Source organism: Pelodiscus sinensis, chromosome 2, assembly GCF_052426305.1.
Source record: "Pelodiscus sinensis isolate ZL-2025 chromosome 2, ASM5242630v1, whole genome shotgun sequence".
Taxonomy (NCBI): Eukaryota; Metazoa; Chordata; order Testudines; family Trionychidae; genus Pelodiscus; species Pelodiscus sinensis.
The window spans coordinates 180,725,723-180,731,722 of NC_143053.1; the positions used below are offsets into that span (position 1 = coordinate 180,725,723).

General features: G+C 46.9%; 1 protein-coding gene across 2 annotated transcripts in view; it reads right to left on the minus strand.

Moving 5' to 3' along the window:
* Positions 1-3,225, minus strand: part of ZDHHC3 (zDHHC palmitoyltransferase 3) — a 47,508-nt gene extending 44,283 nt beyond the window's left edge. The window contains exon 1 of one of the 2 annotated variants that reach the window (XM_075921868.2): positions 2,879-3,225. The gene's annotated coding sequence lies outside the window, so the exon portion shown is untranslated. The remainder of the gene's footprint in view (positions 1-2,878) is intronic. The other variant, XM_075921869.2, reaches the window with a different exon arrangement.
* Positions 3,226-6,000: the final 2,775 nt, after the last annotated feature.

Genomic DNA, 6,000 nt, shown 5'->3' on the forward strand with positions numbered 1-6,000 from the left:
GCATCCCAGAATCATGTTTGCTTTTTTTTTGCAACAGTGTCACACTGTTGACTCATATTTAGCTTGCAGTCCATTATGGCCCGAAGATCCCTTTCCGCAGTACTCCTTCCTAGACAGTCACTTCCCATTCTGTATGTGTAAAACTGATTGTTTCTTCCTAAGTGGAGTACTTTGCATGTCATATGAAACTTACAGGTGTGAAAAATCCATACCCATATGCACATAGTTATAATGACCTTCATCTCCCGTGTAGACAGCACTACATCAATAGGAGAATTCTCTCCCATCAACATATAGCTATTGTCTCTTGGGGAGATGGATTAAAAATACTCACAGGAGAGCTTTCTCCCATTGGAATAGGAGCCTCTTAAGTGCTAAGAGACACAAGATGCGCCAATGCAATATTTTAAGTATAGACCAGCCCTATGACAAGAAAAACTAGTAATTAAAAATGCCACCAAGGGAACAAGGGTGTTATCACAAGACAAATTCCTGCATCTTTCCTACAAAAACCAATTAAGATTAGTAGTCACAATTTCATTTCAAACTTACCAGAGTAAAGAGAACCGCCCATAGGAAAGGGGAGAATGGACAACTTCTTACCCAAGAAAGCAGAATAATTCTTTATTTATTTAATTCAATATTATGCATGGTGAAAAGCATTTGCCTTCTTAAAGCCTTCTCCTACAGTTGGATTCATAAGACAAATATTATCATGAAAACGTCTTTGTGAGGGGGTTATCTTATTGAGCAAGATTTTAAATAGGTACATGTAATTTATCTATAACTGCAACATTTAAATAAAACTAAGAACTGAAATACAATATTATGAAAACAATGCAAGATATTTCTAGTAAGAATTAATATGCTGAAAAGCTTCTATTTATTTGGAAAAATAAAATGAATATTTTGTCAAAAATGCAATGTTTCTTATTTTGAAATAAGGACTATTCATGGTAGTAAATTCTAAAGTCAAACAGCATTAGGGATTGTTGGACTGGATCTTTAATGTACTTTTAAAGGCATGACAGAAACAAAAATGTAGATTAACTTTTACAGAAAAGTTTCAACACTGATAGACATTACCTTGCTTTAAAAAAGACTTTTTGTTAGTTTCATTAAACACTGAAAAGCATAATTTTCACTTAAACTGTTTCAAGAACCTATTTTCTTATTGAAATGTTAACTGGTAGGGGCTGGAACAAATCCCTTCCTTCTGTGTGTGGGGAGGTGCTCCAGCCTGGCCAAAGCTCACCCCTCTCTTTAATCAACCAGTTAACCAATTAAAAAGGATTTTACATCCCTAAGACACGTACCCACCCTGGGGATACCCAAAGGTCTTCCAAGGGGTACATCAACTAAACTTAGCTATTTGCCTAGTTTTACAACACACTACATAAAAAGCAGTAGTGAAGGCAGTACAAACTAAAATAGCACACAATGGCTTGTTTATATTGCTCTGTGGTCCTAAAATGTAAGTACAAAATTTGTATTCCAAATGTTTTGTTTTATATAATTATTTTGTAAACATGGGAAAAAAATCAAGCAATTTTTCAGTAACAGTGCACCATAAAACTTGTATGTTTTTATCTGATTTTGTAAGCATGTAATAAGATGAAATTTGAGGAATGCAAGACAAATCAAACTCCTGAAAGGGGTACAGTAGTTTGGAAATGTTGAGAGCCACTGCCTCAGAGTTTCAGGTTGGCATAACACTGAAGGTCATAACTGTTATAATATGCTGTTATAATCCCTAATTAAATATCAACTGATATACAAAGCACTTTTCAGATGAGCGCACATTTAACTGTTCAAATACTCATTTAAAGATCCCGCCAGCATTCAAACGTCTTTATTTTAATTCAGTTCTACATTGCAGAGATGCTGTCAAATTACGGAAGCTGCAGAATTTAAATCTTATGGCACCTCATTAGAATGTGTTCATATAGTGTTTTGAGCAGTAGCAGTTCAGTAACACAAACAGATGTTGAAGGCCTAAATGATGCTAAGTAAAAGCAACTTAAAAAAAAATAGGCTTGTAACTGTTTTAAGAAAAGCATCATCTAGGGCTGCTGCAGGGATTTACCTTTTAAACAGTGCAGACTGGTGCAGAGGCCAACTGCCAAACATTCTTATAATGTATGTTCCCTTGGCATAATGTATGTTCCCTTGGCAGAAACAGCACTAGTAAATGACATGATCTTGCACTGTATGAACACACCTCAACTCCCCCAAATGCACATGGGCTTCAGTAGCTGTTTGGGGATCCCTGGGAGTGCAGAAATGGATTCTGGGCCCTCAATGGGAGTTCTTTATATGCTCTGAACATAAGCCAAGGCTATCGTTCTAAGTGGAAAGGGACCCTCAATGTGCATGGAGCACTTGGGGGAGACCTTGTTTGATTTCTCTCTCCCCACCAGCCTGTGCACTGACTCACTGCTTCAGGCCCTATCCCCTTCCAGCTACAACCATGGTGTCCAATCAGCTAGCCACTAGCGGCTATTTGGCCGGTTGAGAGTGGCTAGTTTGCTACAGCACTAGAGTGGCTACTGCTTCAGAACTGGCTGGAGACCACGGATCCACAACATCTCCCCAGGCACGCGCCAGGCATCGCAGGGCAGGAGCCACACCTGCCTCGGGGACACCGGCTTCACCTTGCAGGAGCTCAGCGCTCATTCACCCATGCCCGAGCCAAACCCCGCTTCCCCCCGCCACCCCCCCCCCCCCCCAAGCTTCCTGACCCGCCTGTCGCCCGCCCGCCTCTCTGCGCCCTTAGCTCCCTGCGGAGGAGGTGCGGCTGCTGCAGGTCCGCCCGCTGTCCCCCTTCCCCCGCGACCGAGAACCCCTCGAGCCACGGCTCCCGCGGGACTCGACCTACCCGCATAAGGAGCCGCCACCGCCGGTCCCCGCTGCTGCTGCTGCTGCTGGTCCAGCCCGCCCCCGCTCAGCGAGCGCGAGCTCACAACCGCGCAGCCACCCGGGTCAACGTTCCGTCGCCCAACACAACGTTCCATTCGCCTCGCGAGCCAGAGACGCCGAGCGCGCGACGCCCCGGGGCTGCGGCGGCTGCTGCTCCAGCAGGCGTCCGCGGCTCCCCGTGCGGCTGCTGCCGCTGCCCCCTCTTCCTACTGCGAGGGGGCGAGACCAGGAAGTGAGCAGCACCGAGAAGCGTCACGCCCTCTCTCTGCACTTCCTCGGCACAGCGTCATCTCCTCCTCGGGACCGGGGCCTCCCACACAGGCTGGGCAAAACATACTCTGCAGTGCTTTGGCCCTCGCGCTGTTTCGTTTGTGTACCCCCGCTAAGAACCTGCTGTACGTACACACGCGGGCACGGGGCCTGGTGCAGCTCTCACTAATGTAGGACGCACACCCATCTATATGTATGCACACTACATTTATGCTCCCTGTGTGCATACAGAAAAATAATCTAAGACATGATAAACCTGACATTTCCCACCCAACATCTGGGTTCTTATGTTACAACAACCCACCCCCCCCTTCTTCGGTTTTGTTTGTTTGAACTGCAAAAGGTTTGGGACAGGGCCTGCATTGCATCTTCGATGCAGATCACAAGGTAGCTCCAAGACCTGATTGGGGGCTTTTCTGTGCTATTTACAAACAATAGCAAAAAAGAACAACATGTATGTAAGCCCAAAAGTTTATTACCAAGGGAAGTTGGTCCAATAAAATAGGACATCACTTTGTCTATGTTACACTCTCATTTTTCATCAACTATGCATAGAAAGATGAATTCTGCACCTATCTTACATATTCACAAACTGTAGATAAGTGTGTATATGTACACATTGCACATATATATGAGTACTGAATGGGAATTGCAAATGCTCAGCACAGTCATTTTTACACTTAAACTAGGCCAAGTGGCTTGCGAGTGTCCAAAGTGCTCTAGTATAAAACATGACAGTGTGTATATGGAAATATAATCATTTCCATTGACTCATTCCTTATAGTTTGGGGAGGTAGCACTGCTCATTATTAAGGCTGCTGGACACTTTTCCATTATTTGTTTTCATTTGTTTGTAACTTTGTCAAACTTTTAACTGCTTGGGGCAGAATTTTACATGCCAGATGTCTACTTCAGGCTGTTTTTGTTGGAACATTTCAGCCAAATTAACTAAACTGTTTTTGAGAACAAGGTTAAATAAATTTATGTTGCTTTGCCCATCTTAAAAAAATTCTTGTTATTTAAGCAGCTCTCATGTTTTAGGACAAGGACGTAACATTTTTATCAGGGATGTGCTTTTTTGCTGTTCCCATAAAAATCCGCCCAAATGTGGCCAAATTATAAGCCTTTGGAAAGTCACAATTCAGATGTGCTTAATAGATACTTGCTAGAGTTTATCAGCTAAAATCTGTCTGCGCTCTGCATGCTCCAGCTAAGGGACTGACCGAGACCTTTCCTGCCATTGCAGCTCTGGGCTGCTGAAGACCAGGCCAGTCCCAGAACTGGGCACTGGAATTGAGAGCAGGAGCGTGTCTCTCCTGTGTTCACAATGAATTCTCTGCTGAGATTCAAGCAAACAGAAGGAGGAAACAAAATACAGGACTATGTAGCACTTTAAAGACTAACAAGAAGGAGGAAACTTCCTGATTGAAATGCAGAGGGAACAAGAGTTGGACTGGGGAGAGCAGTAGAGTGGGAAAAGAAGCCTGGAGTGAGTGTGGGACTAGAACGAAGGGGAGAGGGAATGTGGGAATATGAGTGTGGGAAGGACTGGGGGTGATGCATGGAGAGAGGATCAAGGGGTCAGCAGCCTGCAGAGTCGTCCCATCTAGGGACAACTGCCCCCAACCCCACACTCTGGAGACTCAGGGAGCTAGTGAGGCACAGGAATCTGGCCTGCCCCCATACTCACCAGTGGTGGGAGGAAGCAAAATGACCCAACCCCAGCCCACTCTCTTCCTCTGTCTCTCAGCCACCTTGCTCTGGGGAGGAGGATTGGGGGGAATGGGTGGAACTGCCCCCTGCAGGAAGAGGAGTGATGTAGCTGGGAGTGGGGGGAGCAGAGTGAGTGCAGAGGAGGGGGCTGTAATATACTTGGTGGCACCACGGAGAGGAACAAATCAGGGCAAATTGCTTAGAACCAAGGCTACTTACAGCCCAAGACTGGGGTCCTTCTCTATAAGGCTCTAAACGAGTTACACACAGCACTCCAGCTGCCAATCTGGCCAGCAAGAAGCCTCATGAGCAAATCCCTTTAGACACTCCAGCTTTACCTGTGCCACAACCAGCACTACTGCTTACACAGGTGAGAGGTTATGAAAGCTAGTCTCACCAATTCTGAACAGGTTCTTCCAGCCCCTAAGGACTAGCCATAGTCTCAGGTCAATATATACCTCAGATCAGTGGTCCCCAACACGGTGCCCGTGGGTGCCATGGCACCCGCAGGGGCATTTGTGTGCGCCTGCCAAGTGCTTGGAGCTGGCTCCGCTCCGGGCGCATGGCATATGCGTAGTGCTGGCCCCAGGCGTGCTGCACATATGCGGCACCAACCCCGGGCACATGGCACATGGGGAGCGCCAGCCCCAGGCACGTGGCAAATTGGCCACCCCGCCCCCAGGCGCATGGCTATGGGGGGTTCTGCTCTGGGCGCGTGGCAAATTGGCCTCCCCGCCCCCGGGCACGCAGCTCTGGGGGCTGTCGGCTCTGGGCGTGTGACTATGGGGGGGGGCGCCAGCTCCAGGCTTGCGGCGAATGGGCGGCCCCGTCCGTGGCCACGCGGCGCATGGGGTTGCTGGCCCCAGGCATGGGGCTCATAGGGATGTGGTGTATGCGTGGCCCTGCCCTCTGGCGCCCGGCAGGCAAACTGACCCACCCCCTGGCACCTGGCAGCTCCAAATGGTTGGGGACCACTGCCTCACATCATACCCAAAGACCACGCTGTGCCAGTCCTCTAGAATCTGAAATCTAAACGTTTATTAATAAAAAGAAAGAAAAGGTTGAGATAGGAATGTTAAAGAAAACATTACATATATC